Raw genomic sequence first — 16,909 nt, 5'->3', positions numbered from 1 at the left:
CATATGAATAGACATTTAATATGTGGCCTGAAATTCAGTAGGTATTTACCTTTTAATTGCAGTTACCAAACCCTTTGACACAGGTGAGGACATTCTGGTAAAATCTTGAGCTGACTATTTGTACACCAAACACCTAATCTTTTTAATTATATATCTAACAATCAGTGTGTCGGAATTATAAATACATAACTTCTCCTTACCAAAGTGTTGATAACAAACTAGTCTTTACTGCAATCCACTAAATACATTTTTGCAATGGAATACTCGATGCAGTGGTTAGCGCTTCGGCTTCATACCACGAAGGACCCTGGTTCGATTCCGAGAAGGAGACCTTTCTGTGTGCAGATTGCATGTTCTTCAGTGTCTGCGCCAGTTTCCTCCCACAGTCTAAAAACATGTAGCAGGTTAATTGGAAAAAAATGAGAAAATTATTCAGAATGAGTGAGTGAATATTGTCTGTCTGTATATGTGGCCCTGAGAGTATATGGTGACCAGTCCAGGATGGACCCCGCCTCTCGCCTAATGACAGCTGGGATAGGTTCACGCATTCCTCGCCACCCTGAGTGCGGGATAATCGGCAGATGATGGATGGATGGATTGATGGATGGGACACTCGAAGTTGTGAGTTCATCAGAAACAACTGAAGATAGAGAAAGGCTTAAGCCCATTTTTATAACTTCAATTCCTCTTCATCTGCACCTACATATCCCTGCCTAGTGTCTGCCCACTACATATAAAACAGCTCCAGGGAGGTTTTTGGATATTTCCAGAAGTTTAATGTCATGGATGGCCTGACCACCTGGTGAGAGAATGAAAGGATAAGGACAACTTTTAACCTCTGATCTGGCACAAGAATTGCTGAAAAATGGTGTTCCGATTAGATGCCAAAACTATTCACCATGAAGTGAATTCCTGTATTTAAACATTCTTGTGTTGGAGAGATCTGCAAATGTTGAGGATGTCAGACACATAAAGAAAGGAGCTTATAAACAGACTATTTGAAGGTGAACATGCCTTAAATATTCATTAAGATGTTAATGCTCTCCACATATTGTAACTCCCGGGCTGGTGCTGAGGTGCATGAGCAGAGACAATCCGAGAACTATGTAGCACTTGGCTTTCTAATAAGATGCCTCCTGCGAGGTGTGCACTTGACGAGATGAATATGTAAAACAAAGCCCTTTCACCTTCGTATAAGGGTTTGCTGAGACTTAAATCAAAACTATCCACATTTTTATTTTCTGTGCCATCCTCTCTGTAATGGGCCAAGCACTTTTACAACTATTCCGACAACAACCTCCACAGAGTAGGAATGTTTTAAATTTCTTATAACGTTTTCCGGAACTACACCGTTTGCTCATGCATTTGGACAGCATTTGGAGCTATGGACCATGGACCTCCTCCTCCAATGCAGGGTCGTTTTTTTACGATTCATAGGAACTGATAAGAAATAGATAATTGGTAATTTGTAGAGCTCCCAAGCCACACCTAGATACCTCTTACGGTGCACCCTTTTTGAAAACTACTGTGGTTAGCTGTTCTCTTGAAAGTTATAACAATGGACAGATTCAGCAAGAAGTGAACTGGTAAAGAGATCCAGGCTCTTCTGGTCTGGTATGTCACAAAGGGATTCCGAGGTTTTGCAGCAGAACGTAAACACTTTTTTGCCAAAATATGTACAGTTAGCTAACTGCAGGGATTTTGACATAGTGAAGCAGTGCAGGAAAAAAAAAAAAAAAAAAAAAATTAAACACCTGGACAAGACTGAGGTGCTCTTTTTCCCCGGGAAAGGTTGTCCGCATAGAGACCTGGCCATCACCATTGACAACACTGTGGTAAGACTAACCACAACTGCGAGAAACCTGGGTGTGGTCTAGACAACCGACTGTCGTTCTCAGCGAACGTCGCAGCAGTCGCACATTCCTGCAGATTCCTCCTTCACAACATCAGGAAGATTCACAGATTCCTCACGGATGATACAGCGCAGATACTCATCCAGGTTCTAGTCATCTTTTGTCTAGACTACTGCAACTCCCTCCTCGCCGGTGTCCCGGCCTCGGGAGCTTATTCAGAAAGCGGCAGCCCGCCTGGTGTTCAACCGTCCCAAATTCTCCCACAAAACTCCCCTTCTCATGTCCCTTCATTGGCTCCCGGTAACCGCCCACATTAAGTTCAAGACCCTGGTGCTCGCCTACCAGGCAGTGAATGGGACAGCCCCGTATACCTTCAGGATATGGTCAAGCCACATGTCCCTGCCCGTCCCCTACGATCTGCCCCCCCTAAGCGACCGTCCACCCCATCACTCAGAGCCCCCGGCTGCCGATCAAACCGGTCTCGGCTCTTCTCGGTCTTGGCTCCTCAGTGGTGGAACGAACTCCTGGAAAAGGTCACAACAACGGGGTCGCTGCCCATCTTCCGCCATGAGCTGAAAACATACCTCTTCACCAAGCACTATCCCACTAATCGCACTTAGCCCTCCCTCCCTCCCCCCAAAAAAAACAAAAAACGAAGAAATTAATGTATGTATGTATATGGTTTTGAGATGGCTATTTGGTAGAGTGGTGACTTCTGAATAACGACTACTGGTACTTTGGATATTCGGTTATTGAATTGCAATTTTTGTAAGTCACTTTGGATAAAAGCGTCTGCTAAATGACTGCAATGTAAAAAAAAAAAGGTATAAAAACAATTTGATAGTCCGTGGTAATTATTCCAATGAAGCAGAACAAGGATGCTATCGCAATTTCGTGCTCTATGACATCTGTGTTGTCTTCCTCTTTGTGATGGTATGTTTCTGACTGTAGTACTTAAAGTACATATTGCAGCCCATACTGTGGTCCCTTAATGCCTGTGCAACTACAAAACTAAAAACTTTCCATCGGGGAGGGTAATTGCTAGATCCAAATTTGAGCTGGACAGTTCTAAGAATTGTGCTCTTGGAAGTTTTCTATCCAAACACAGCTAAAGATTCAGGTTTAGTTGGGTTTAAATGAACAGATCAAAACCTCTTTGTAATACATATTAGACTGACCCGCTGATCCAATGACTGGGTTTTATTCTAATGACACCAGCCCTCTTGCTTGAACTGGCAGACAGTCCAACACATCTTTCTGTCTAATTAAGTTACTTTGTGTGTGGGTCCAGATTTCTAGGGAGGATTATGTACAACAGCCATCTGCCATGGAAACATAATGCACACAGAGAAATGCACAAACATTTGAGATAAATGAGATGAATGTTACAGCACTAAAACTTTGGCAAGTCGTGATGCAAACATTGGCCAACAAACCAAACACTTACCTAATCTAAACAGGTTTGTACAGAATTTCAATATTTTATGCTGAAAATATCATATGGATTCGTCATCAAACATACATATACTGTATGATTATATGACTGATTTGACACCAGATAAATTGCCCGACTCTATCATTCCATTGTTGCATTTAAACACCTTTTCCTTTTTTCTCACTCGGTGATATAAGTCATGCTGTTGTACTGTTGCTAAAATGACTATAAACTCAAGGACTAATGGAATAATATTTTCTGGCGTGTTTAAGTTTTATTTAGCGCATTGTTATTTTGCTATCCATTCTGCAAACTGACCCTGCTTATGGCCTTTGTACAACCTGAAGCTTTGTTTGACGGCTCCTTCGGAAAGCCAAGGTGAACGACAAGACGAGTCCTTGTGGTGAGAAAGTTGGTGAGAAGAATATTTAATGAGGACATTTAATTGCTTGGCTTGTTACTCACAGACTTTGGGTCTCGCAGTGTGTAGCAGTTGTGCCTTGGGCTTTGTGTGAGATTTGATTTGTGTTGGAGGAATATAATCTTTTGTCAGAACAAAAGGTTTGGCTCCATTGATCTGCAAACACAACATGTGTATTTCCAATTGAAACAAATCCACAGAATTCGATGTATAATTACATTGATTAATTCCTGATAGTCAACATTTTCCCTAAACCAGACTTTTTGAACTGAAGTGCTGTCAATGGCCAATATTCTCTTCCAAGTCTTTCAGCCAAGCCTTGATACTGGCATACAGCCTGAGTTCTATCAAGACAAGTCACTGTTTGGACAGTTTGGTCTTTTCAAGGGACTTAAAAAGCAAAAAAAAAAAAAAAGCCATGTTGTGCAACTGCGAATGAGCAAGAGGCACACACGTTTTATTTCACACATAGGAAACAAGAAGAGGAAGCATGTGACAAGGATGCTGGGGCGCATGAAACAAGGAGCTGCTCACATATTTTGCGTCAAGTGATGATGCAATTTTAGCTTCCACAAATCCTTTTAAAGTTAGAACTTAGGACTTATCCTTGCTGTGAATCATGAGGCAGATTCCCCAACAAAGCTTATCGTGTCTCACCCCCTTCCACCTCCCAAGAAAATAGATACCGCTAGAATATTGGGTAAATATAATGTGCAGTGAAAAAAAAACATAGACACTCTCAAACATTATGATCAAGGACGCTGAAGACGTTTCAAAACGCTTGTAAAGAACCATATATTGATTTCCCCTGGTTATTTTTTTCCACTTTTTCATCTCTGATTATCTTTTCTCTATTTCACCCAAAGCAACATCCAGTCCATCTATTTCTATTACTTTGAGTAGCGGGGGAAAGATGAAAAGTGGGAAGGGAAGAGATTTCAGAAGAAAACTAGATGTATTTGCAAAACTACGTAATGATCGTCTGAGAAATATCGCTTGGAGTCTGAGCTTCGTCCTTTACACCATTCACTTTCATGTTTGTGTTTCAATATTACTCTAATATAATTCTCAGTAAATATTCAGTTAAGTAGTTCGTATAGCATGCGTCACGTCATTATGGCTCTGACTTTTGGCCCTGAGAGGCTGCCGTAGGACGTCGGTGCTATCCAGTTGGGAGTACGAGATATTATACACGGCTACGGTCGCCTGAAGGTTAAACCGTTTGTTCCGCCTCGTTCTTCGGCATAACAATCACGTCCAAAAGTCTGAAACTGAATCAAACGCAATTACTGTACTTAGCGTCTCTGTCTGTTATTTGACAATGCAGTAATTCACACATTCTTTCTCTCTGTTGGTCGTTCATCTTTCTTCACCTGCGTTTTAGTATTTTCAGTAAAACCCTTGGGTGCAATTTGGTACGGGGATCGGATACTGCTGGATCAGCGAGATGAAATGCTGATCAAAAACTCATCATTTCTCTTTCATTGCTCCTCGCACCAGCCAATCACATAAAAATTAACAACCAAAAGCTCTACACGCTTATTGATCAAGGCCTCCACTGAGATCACATTTTGAGCTTGCAGGCTTAGTTGCAGAATACGCGTCTTGTCATCAACACTCCCATTTTTTCAATCAACAGTGGTTAAATTGTTTAGCTTTAAAATCAAACCTTGGTAAATCATTGCACTGGTGTCTCCACAGTAAAGAGTCCTATTCCTTAATTCTCTTGTTGAATGACACGATATTTCATCCGCCTTCGAATACCACGCACTGCTACGGTCCTCATTACTGCTGTGGTCTTAGTGCTTGATATGTCATTGAAGTATTTGAAAACTTGAATCCATCATGATATCAGAGGATAAATTATTAGTCAAGAGGTGTTTATATATGATCTCTTATCTCAATCTGATGATATTTTAGACATTGCAAGGTTAACCCAATGCGGCAAACCGACGAAGCGTGCCTTGTGATAGAGGCCCGTGTTCAGTATTTGCTGAGGTGCCCAAATGACATGTCAGACTACAGTTATCATCAAATGAAAAAACTAAAAGTAGCTTGTAACAGACAGAGAATGAGTGTATTGTTGTTGCTGAAATGGTTGTGCAGGAACATTCAGCTCTTTTTTCAACCTAGGTGGTCTTAGTGGAGAACAAGTTTTTAATTTACTTTGAGTGAATGCTAGAATAATGCAAAAAAAAAAAAAAGTTCACCTAGAACTTGAAAAAAAGATACATTTCTGTTTTTTAAATGTTTTTCTGTCGCTCTATTGACAGGGATTTTCAATCACAGGGACAAATCAGGGGAGCTTCAGGTACACAACTCTATTTCTCATCATGCATGTTCAATATGGAGTTCAGATTTGCAATATCTTGTCAATCTTGAATAAAAAATAGAATAATAACAACTATATCACCTATTCTCTGCAACACAAAAAAAAAAAAATCCAAAAAGAACAAAATAAAAATATATAGTCTCAGTATATATTGATACTGAATAAAGTTTCTCACAATGTCCAATTAGCCTTCATAAAAGCAGATACCCCCCGAACCCTTAAACCCCAATATTAATTAACTTTAGTCCGTTTAATTACAGGGTATGTGTTCTGATTTGGTTTATGCTCATCAAGTATATCCGGTTTAGTTCAAGTCATCTTTAGTTTATCCAATCAATGTGGTCAATGAATGCTAATGTAACCTTATACCTCTCACATATTTCAACATTTTAGACTGAATAAAAGTGGAGGTAAAGTTAGGTAATTCATCCGTTCTGTAATTATTTACTTTAATCTTTTCCTGTCGCTCAAGCTGCTATTTCAATCTCTGCGACAACTGATTCAGTCAGTTTTAATCAAAGGACGCAGATGACTGGAAAAAAAACAAACAATGTAATATGTGAAAAGTAAACTGACATTTCCGAAATACCAGCACTTTAATAAAAGAAAATTGCGTGTGACTTTTGATTTTTTACTTCATGATCTTTTTACAACTTCATCTATGGGAATACGTATTTTGTAGATGACAGTCTGCATATGTCTTGTAATAACTTCATAATTTGTGCTGCTATCAGTGTTTTAGGACTGTTTTATTTGAGAAGTTAGAAACTAGGTTGCAGGTATATAAAACAGGACATTAAATACATAAACAAATAGAATAAAATCAGATTTTTAGTTAAGTCCCAATAACAGCACAAACTGACTTGAGCCACATGTGAGGCATTCAAGTTTAATCTGTGGCTTATTTTACAGAATTTTGACCTCTTGATGCAGTGCTGACAAACCAAGATCATATAAAGGCCAAGGGTGCAGATGTTGACTAAATTTCCATTTCTGCATGAGTGGTGTGATGGGGAAATACATGATAGGAGATGAGGAAATGCATGCTCAAATTTTGCCAAATGAAAACTGCCTTGCATGTGATCTGCGAATTCTGACGTTCTGGTATCTTGTAACTACGAGAAAATTTCTGTCATGTCATCAAGAGGATATCACTATGTTATTATATTCACTGCATCCTGGTTGCTGATCAGTTGCCGCCAATTATTCTTAATTTGGTTGTTAAATCAACCTTTGCAAAATTCATCATACTGACTGGCTCACCTGCCATTTATGACCTGGGGGAATGATAGCAGCTGTTCACAAATGACTTACTGACTCCAACATATAATTCTGATTTCCCCCACGCTGATATGTATCATCAGTTTGCAAGCATCCTAAAAACATCTGTATTGTTGTGAAGTGGTTTCGCAAGTGCTGTTGACACATGGCAGCCATACGAGTATTGACCATCTGCTATACACTTATTTACATGTTAAATTAATTTAAAGAAAGAATGGATGAACCGCAATGAGTGATTTAAGGGCTCAGTTTAGTGCAAGATGTGTAGAAAAGGACTACCTTGCGTCCTTGGCAGTCGTTTGATTAGTAAACATGACTGGCTGTTAAAAGTTATGAACAAGTAAATGGTGGGGCAGATGGTGTTAGGTGTGGATATGATGAGGTAGGTGGGGATGCGAAAACCTCATGCGAGCAAACCATGGGCTGTAATCATTCAGCAGGAATAACTGGGGATCTCCTCCATTATTCATTATTCCTCCTTCCTGTCATCTACTTCTCTATCTCTATCATCTCACTTTGCTGCTTTCCCATGTAGCTTTCTGTCATCAGTGTGTTGCAGAAAACAGACAATATGGAGAAGTGTGTGTGTTTGTGAGAGAGAGAGAGAGAGAGAGCGAGAGAGAAAGATTGTGAGTGAAACAGTTTAATAGTTTCACACTTAACTTTTGTTGCTTCAAGTCCGTATCACGTAAATCCTTAATGTGCTGGCACATTTCACAGCTGAGCCCCCCCGCAGGGTCAAGTTCCTCATGCATTAAATGATCCACATTAGACCCTAAAACTTAATTTAGCTAAATCATACAACAAACCCAAAGCTGTTGAGAAAAGCACACGATCCTTTGCCTACTGCGATTGTAAAAAAAAAACAAAAAAAAAAAAAAGCACAAAAGAAGGTTGCAAAAGATGGTGTGTAATTATTAAAAAAAGTTATCCGGATTATTTTGAATAAAACACTAGCCATTGTTTTCTGTTTTTCAACAAGGATTGAGGAAGTCACTGTTTATATGTTACGGTGTGTTAAACAAATCCCAGAGGTTTGTGGTAGATGCTTTACAGGGTTTTGTTTCTCTTGCTGTCTCGTTCTTATCTATGCGGATGTGTGAAAATAGCCGTCGATATTCCTGCAACTCACAAATGCAGGTTCATGTGTGCAAATGGAGAACTTTTGTGGTGGAATGAACTCAAGTGAACCCAATATAAACACCTCCAAATTACAGGAAATGTACAAGGTGAGGCTGGGAATGCTGGAGTCTGGGAAAAGAAACAAAAGCATGAGGGATCCTTTCAACAAAATAAAAAGAATGGAGAAAATATGAGAAAATATGTGCATCGTGAGCAATTGGACATTCTCCAAATTACTTATTCATGCATTGCCAATCCCCAAAAGGTTTACCTTTTGCAGCTTGAATCGCTGTTTTGTACTGAGCACTTGGGAATTCCCTGAAGTTACAGTGTTCACAACTTATTGCTAACCACGAAGGAGATCACAAAGAAATCCTCCACTTCACGGTAAGCATTGATTAATATGTCTGTGATATAAGAACATTGGGAGAAGCCAAAGCTACCAAGAGGATTGGTTGAATCCCATTGATACTGCTGTCCTGTGTAGCTGGACTCAGAATACCGAACAATGATGAAGCGCAGTGGAATTAAAACAGGCTGAGGTAAGATCAAACGGAGAAAGAAACTAACCAATGCACATTGTTGTAGAACTAAAACTACCAACTACATTGAACTGTTGTAATTTGCTCCAATATACAGTCATGGGTGTTGTAATTTCCATGTCTGACGATTCACCTACTGTCAACCCCTAACATGTATTTTTTAATAACACCTCCTACTTGCTAACCTTTTGTGTGAACTCTTTACAACATACATTTTTCATCTTCTGTGGATCAGTGAGCTTTTCTCTCTGTTGAATTAACTAACATGCTTATAAATATTTTATTACACTTTAAAGTAACCTCTGCTAAATAAAACTTATATTGTTGAAAAAAAAAAGTAATCATTTGTTGTTCTTGAGAAAGAAAACAAAGTTTTATTTTTATCCCAAATGAATGGCTAAAGGGCAGGGCGGCATTGTGGGGCGTCGGTTAGTGCATCTGCCTCATAGCAAAGATGATCCATAGTACAATTGTGACGAGGCTTTTCTGCATGGAGTTTGCATTTTCTCCTAATATCTGCAAGGGTATTCCGCATTCAGTCCAAAAACATAAAATAAAATACTTGGTTCAGATATGTGAATGAGAGAGTGAATAGTGGTGTGTCTCTCTGCTTGGCCCTATGATCGACAGCCGAAATAGGCTTCTCCCCCCGCAACCCTGACTACGATATAGGTAATGAATGAATGAATAAAGGGCATATTTTCTCTATTCTCTAGTCTTATGCCTATATCTCCTGAGAAATTACTGTTGAAGCATTTGTTGCTGTTCAGAAAATGCAATTCTTTGAATCTGATCTTTTAATACTAGAAAAAGGACATCGATGCAGTTGCGATTAGGCCTCCAAAAAATTTAAAGCTAGTAAATATTTTGTGTCTACTTGAATTAATGATCATCATCAATTAACATTCTTACTAGACCAACATATCGTCTTTGCTTTTAAGACACAGTAACTAAATAACATTTTCATCTTTGTCTAGTTTTAAATCTGCTTTTGTAATGCTAGAATGAAAATCCGGATATATGACCAGTCAGGAGTCTCTAATTTGTGTGGAGGCCAGTGCCTTAATACTTTCACAAATCCACCCTAGGTCTCTTTCTGTAATTTTGCCGCTATCTATCTCCGCAGGCTGTCTTAAGTTACCCTTATCTTGATAACCACATTTCTTTTGAAATCCACATTAATACATCCATGCCCTTTCCCTATTTTAACATACTTCTGGCCCTAGCAGGGTCAAGTTTCCAAAAAGTCACAGAGAAATACATCTGCTCTTTAATTCATTTTCCATATCACTTTTCCTGCACTCAGGGGGTTGAGGAGGATGTCATTGGGCAAGATTAACCCTGGATCAGTCAATCACGGGGACACATATAGAGTCAAATGGCCATTCAGTCTGTCATTTACACATCTAGGCACTTTAAGGTCTCTGATAAACTCTTGCATGATTTGTGACTATAGGAAGAAACCAGAGAATGAGGAGAAAACTCCCTTTCTGAATCAAAACAGGACCTTCTTCTTTAGAGGCAGAAGTGCAAACCCCGGTGCCATTGTGCTGCTAAGCCAGACAATTTGTCTTGCAAACGTTTTGAGGAAATACAAAGACAGATTTTTAAGTGTTAAATATATCACTATCTCCCACCAAAGGATATCAGATGACACATTTCAAAACAGAATACACACACACACACACACGCACACACACGCACGCACACGCACACACACACACACACACACACACACACACGCATTCAATTTCCTCTCTTGTCTCTGACATACGGATAAGAGTAAGTGATTTCGAAAATAACTTATTTCTAAGGGGTGAGTTACTAAAAAGTACATGTATATGATATTGTAAAGGTGTAATCTAGCCAAGTGTTTGCAGCCATAGCTCATATTGATATCCATCCTTAATGTAAAGAAATCAAGCACAATTTTACATTTTACTGGATTTGTTGGCAGACAGAAATGAAATGGTTATTCTCTGCTTTTTCATATATTTTACTCAAGGTAAAATAACAAAAATAAAAATCCAGTGTTTGATTAAAGGTGGGAAAGTGGATGCAGGAACATAAAGTGCCTGTTTTTATTTATTTTTTTATGCCACTTCTCTTCAAATGGCTGCTGAAAAGTTGAAATTTCCAATCTCATGACGACTTTAAATGTTCACGCACCTTGGAGTTTTCATCTTTAAACCAATACCTTATTTGTCTGTCCTTGAAAGAATTGTACTGGACACAGTGCCCTAATCATGTATGCCACATGTATGCACAGCCAGTAAGAGTTGTATTACACACAGGAAAGATTTTTCATAAAATACATTGTTGATATAAGTTTCAAGCATTGACATTTCCACCACCCGCATGTCCTAATGTTTTTGACACTAAATATTTCTCTGGGTGGATAACAGTCGCTGCTATATGGGGCTGTATGCTCATTAAGCTATGAACAGTAGCGAAAAATCATCTTCTATGATTAGATGTAGTTGCGATTTTCTGTGTTGACTTCATTCATTTGTAATCTATTTCTCGAGACATAGATATCGAGAGGCATACAACCATTAACTCCCTCATTCACAAATTATATCGAGACAAACCACCATTCACTCTCATTTAATCATCTGGGAAATTTAAGGTCTCCAGTGAACATTACAATTTGATAAAGTTAAGGTGCCATTTTGTTTATCAACTTATTCATTTATTTTAAATGAATTTACTTATCTACTTTACCTAGCTTCCTCATTATTATACTTTTTTTTTAGATTTGTCGTACCTTAATGAGTACTTTTGAACGAGGAAATTATCCTGTGGATTAGACTGTATTATTATTATCCATCCATCATCTTCTTCCTCTTATCCTGCACTCAGGGTCGCAGGGGATGCTGGAGCCTATCCCAGCTGTCAAGGGGTGAGAAACGGGGTACACTCTGGATTCCCAATTTTTCCAATTAACCTGCATGTTTTTGGACTGTGGGAGGAAACCAGAGAACCCGGAAGAAACCCATGCAGAAAGGTCCCCTGGTCCAACCAGGGCCCTTAGTGCTATGAGGCTGGAGCGCTAACCACTGCGCTGCCCTATTATTATTATTATTATTATTATTATTATTATTATTATTATCATCATTATTGTAGATACAAGTATCAAAATTACGTATCATTAAGATTAAAATCCAAACCATATATGGAGCTTGGGATTCCAAAATCTGTAAATAGCTGCCATGTGAAGGAAAACAGGAAATGCAGCCTCAGGGCAGCACTGGCTCGTGTCTCCCCAAGCCTGCCTTGGGGGGGTGGGGGGGCGGAGCAGTGTCTCTCTGAGCCGGTCCTAAACCCGGATAAATGCAGAGGGTTGCGTCAGGAAGGACATCCAGCGTAAAACTTTTTCCAAAACCAAACATGCGAGTCAATCATAACCATATCATAACAGATCGGTTGAGGACCAGGTTAACAACGACCGCCATTGGTACTGATGACCTACAGGGTACCAGTAAAAGTGAAGTGAGGAAGGCATTGAAGAGGATGAAGAGTGGAAAAGCAGCTGGTCCTGATAATATACCTGTGGAGGTATGGGAGTGTCTTGGAGAGGCAGCAGTAGATTTTCTGACTAGATTATTCAACAGGATCTTAGAGAGTGAGAACATGCCTGAAGAATGGAGACAAAGTGTGATGGTGCCTATTTTTAACAATTAGGGGGATGTGCAGAATTGCGGCAACTATAGAGGGATAAAGTTGATGAGTCATACAATGAAGTTATGAGAAAGAGTAGTGGAAACTAGACTGAGAGCAAAAGTCAGCATTTGTGAACAGCAGTATGGCCTCGTGCCTAGGAAGAGTACACAGGTGCAGTATTTTCTTTGAGAATGCTAACAGAGATGTACAGAGAAGGCCTGAGGGAGCTGCATTGCACTTTTGTAGACCAAGAAAAAGCATATGACAGAGTACCAAGAGAGGAGCTCTGGTATTGTATGAGGAAGTCTGGAGTGGCAGAGAAGTATATTAGACTGGTGCAGGACATGTATGCTAGACAAGTATGCCGAGCTCCACTTGGGTGGAATGGTGGAGGAAGTGGAGATCAAGAAGCTGGAGGATTTCAGGTACTTGGGGTCAACAGTCCAGAGCAACGGAGAGTGTGGAAAAGAGGTGAAGAGACGGATCCAAGCAGGTTGGAATGGGTGAAGAAAAGTGTCAGGGGTCCTAGGTGATAGAATACTATCGGCCAGACTGTAAGGTAAGGTGTACAAGACAGTGGTGAGACCAGAGATGCTGTATAGCCTAGAAACAGTTACAATGATGAAAAGACAGGAGGCAGAACTAGAGGTTGCAGAGATGAAGATGTTGAGGTTTTCTTTGGGAGTGACCAGGATGGATAGGATCAGGAATGAGTCTCAGAAAGACAGCACATGTTAGATGTTTTGGAGAAAAGAGCAGAGAAGCAAGGATGAGATGGTTCAGTCATGTACAGAGGAGGGATAGAGAATATATTGGTAGACGGATGCTGGAATTTTTGCTGCCAGGCAAGAGGTCTCAAAGAAGACCAAAGAGAAGATTTATGGACGTAGTGAGAGAGGATATGAAGGTAGTTGGTGTGAGAGAGGAGGATACAGAGAATAGGGTTAGATGGAGAAAGTTGATTCACTGTGGTGACCCCTGAAGGGAAAAGCTGAAAGAAGAAGAAGAAGAAGATGGAGGAAAACAGGAAATAGAGATGAGAGTGATGGAATTAAAATTTGGGCACACGCGTGCACGTGTTTGCCTGTGTGCAGGCACATGCACAGATGCTCCTACATCTCAGTAATGACTTTGAAACATGGACTGGCATCTCTATGACTTTCAAAGCAGGAGGGAAGCGGAAATGAAAAGCTGATAACACATAAAATAATACACAGACAATAATGTGCATACACCCATACACACACTTGTGTTAAATGTCAGTCAGCTCGAGTGATATTGAAGTCTGGTTCCGTGTCATATCCAGAGCAGACAGTGGTGACTGACAGATTCTGTCTAACACTATGATTTACATGACAACCCAAGACAACTCCCTGCTGCATTCCACACACACACAAACACACACACACACAGTCACACAATCTCTCTCACGAGGCATTCCTAATGACTATGATTATTCCTGCATTTAACATTATGCCAAGTTATGAATGTTGTCATCTTAAGTGGATTTTCATTGTGTATGAGACTACATATGTTAAATATATACCTAACTCCAAGTATGATATCTAATTATCACTGATTAACAGATTTCTTATAGGAGTAACCCTGAATGTTGACGGGTAATTATTTCTTCACTTCAGTTTGGTGTCAGGCTGGGGAGTAACAGCCCAATCACATATGAGTCAGTTCGTGTGTGTGTGTGTGTGTGTGTGTGTGTGTGTGTGTGTGTGTGTGTGTGTGTGCCACCCATGTGTTCTGCTGGTACAAGGACTGGGAGGCACAGCAGGTGGCCCACCGTCATTTCAGGGAGGAATGCACAATACTAATTAATGCCCTTGCTGCCGTGTGTCCACATTTGTGTGTGTGTGTGTGTGTGTGTGTGTGTGTGTGTGTGTGTGTGTATGTGCATGACACCCAATGAAAAAGGGAAGACAAAAGCCATGAGCATTTTCCCTTTTTCTCTGTATTACCAACGACTGTTGGGAGACAGTTAAAAGTTTCTCACATGGAGTTTTGACTTCATAGAAGCTTTACTGAAAGGAGTAACTTTGTTCTTCAGGACTGAATAATTTAACTATTATCATTGGGGACTTCCACCATATATATATATATATATACACATATATATATAGGAATACATACATACATAAACACACACACACACACACATATATAAATATAAATAAACACACAATATAAACACACAAACATATATATATATATATATATATATATATACACACACATACACACACATTTAACCATAAAATAAACATTTAAAAGGAGAACAAACAAAAAAAAGTACCATTGTGTTTTGTGCTGCAATGATTTTAGCCATTAATCTGCAAATAATGATTCATTGTAAAACATGCTTAAGCTATATGGGTTTTTGCATATCTTGTAGGGAAAAGGTCCTCCAGTCTTTTTGTTTTTTAATTGTTTTTTAATTGCAACTGGTCAGACAATCAGGTGATGTTAAGGGTGACAGCCTGCCTCCAGCTGCTTTATGATCTACATGCCATATAAGATGTCCAATTGCAACCATTTAACCCCCAAAGATGGCCACAAAAGCTGTCTGTCAGTCTCATCTTCCTTTGGAGATAATCATCAAGTCCTGAAGGTATGGCGACAAAATACTCAGCACTTCTGCCTCAAAATAATAAAAGGTCCCTGGTTTGATTCTGACGGGGGGGGGGCTTTCTGTTTGGAGTTTGTATGTTCTTCCAGGGTTGTCCAGTTTCCTCTCAGAACCCAAAAAGGTAGGTTCATTGGAGACCTCAATGAACACATCATCACATATCACTGCCAGTGATGTGTGAATGACCGACTAAAAGGTTGTTTGTCTTTAAATGTCACCCTGTAATCGACTGGCGACCGGTCCAGGGTGAACCACACCTCTCGGCCATTGAAAGCTGGGAGAGCGTCTAGCAGTGCTGGGTACGCAATCTATACAGTATAATGAATTAATTTATATATCCTTCATTTAAATACCTAAAATCATGACTTAAACTCTTCCTTGTTGAAGCGATAGCAATAGTAACGGTAGCAGAAGTTGCAGTAGTGGTTGTAGTTTTAGTCAGTAGGCCAAAGTATCACAAGTCATTTGCTTCCTCTTCCCATGCAGTCACCGGCTGAACCCCAAAGTGATCACTCTATTCAGAACTGGCAGTGACACTTCACAACTGCTCTTTTACAATATTGATGAGATTGTGTCTTCAGTTATTCTTGTCACCAGCTTTTCATTTACGCGTATATTATGGTTCATAAATGCAGCGTTTGTTGCATTTATCTGCTAGGATTTGTGCATCACTTTGCGGGGAGGGGACGCTCAAATTAAACCAAATTTATTTTCTCACCATGACACAAGCCTAAAATTGGAATCCCAACAGGTCCAGCTGTGCAATTTTCCGGCTTCAAAACTGTTTTGATCTATCTATGTGGCTTGAAATCTCACCAAGGGCATTTTGTCTCCTTAGACATTGATGTTTGATATCGGTTCTTCATGGACGTTACACTGTTATGCGCAGTTTGAGGTGTTATAAAAAAAAATACTCATTTTGTTTAAGTTTAAGTGATGGATATTATTGGCAACTGACTAGCCAGATATCATTCTGGTTTTCAGTCGGGAAAGGCCTGTGGATTTCATGCACGAATGTTTAAATTTGACTGTCAGGTTTTTTTCCTTTTGAAAATTGTCTGACAGTCTCCCCCCGCTGAATCATGCACATTGACTGGCTGCTCAAAAAGCTGGCTGTTTTTGTTTATCGAATGGGATAAACACTTCTGGGACCTGTGACAGATACCGTGTCTCCTTTTTGATGGAATCACGGTGACTGTCTTTGGCCAGTAACACATTGCAGAAGCAACCAGTGGGATCCAGCAAGCTATTTATCGCACATTAATTTAGAAATACAAAAAGTGATAGGGGTTGTCAGGTAGAGGGCAGGATACAGGCAGTGGAAATCCTCAGAGAACAGCTTTCACTCAAACTCTGATTCAAACAGCATTCCCCAAGGGTCCTCAAACTGGTTTCCCCCAATGGGCCTCGACAATTCAAGCTCGCTGTATTTCTTGTTGCCAGTCTTTATCTATGTGCCTTGTAATTCCTTCATAGACAATATTATCTTGTTCAATAAATGATCTTATAAGAAGGGTTGTGGTTTTGGCTGTAAAGTTCAGACATGCAGAAAAAAAGGGTGTAGGAACATCTTTGGAATTTCTGTGATGAATAAATTAAGATTCAGCTTCTGATCTTCCTTA

This window comes from Fistularia commersonii, chromosome 35 (assembly GCF_037954325.1).
Source record: "Fistularia commersonii isolate RoL2024-O1a breed Wild chromosome 35, RoL_Fcom_v1.0, whole genome shotgun sequence".
Lineage (NCBI taxonomy): Eukaryota > Metazoa > Chordata > Actinopteri > Syngnathiformes > Fistulariidae > Fistularia > Fistularia commersonii.
The sequence above is the reverse complement of the archived record's forward strand: the minus strand, read 5'-3'. Positions refer to the sequence as shown.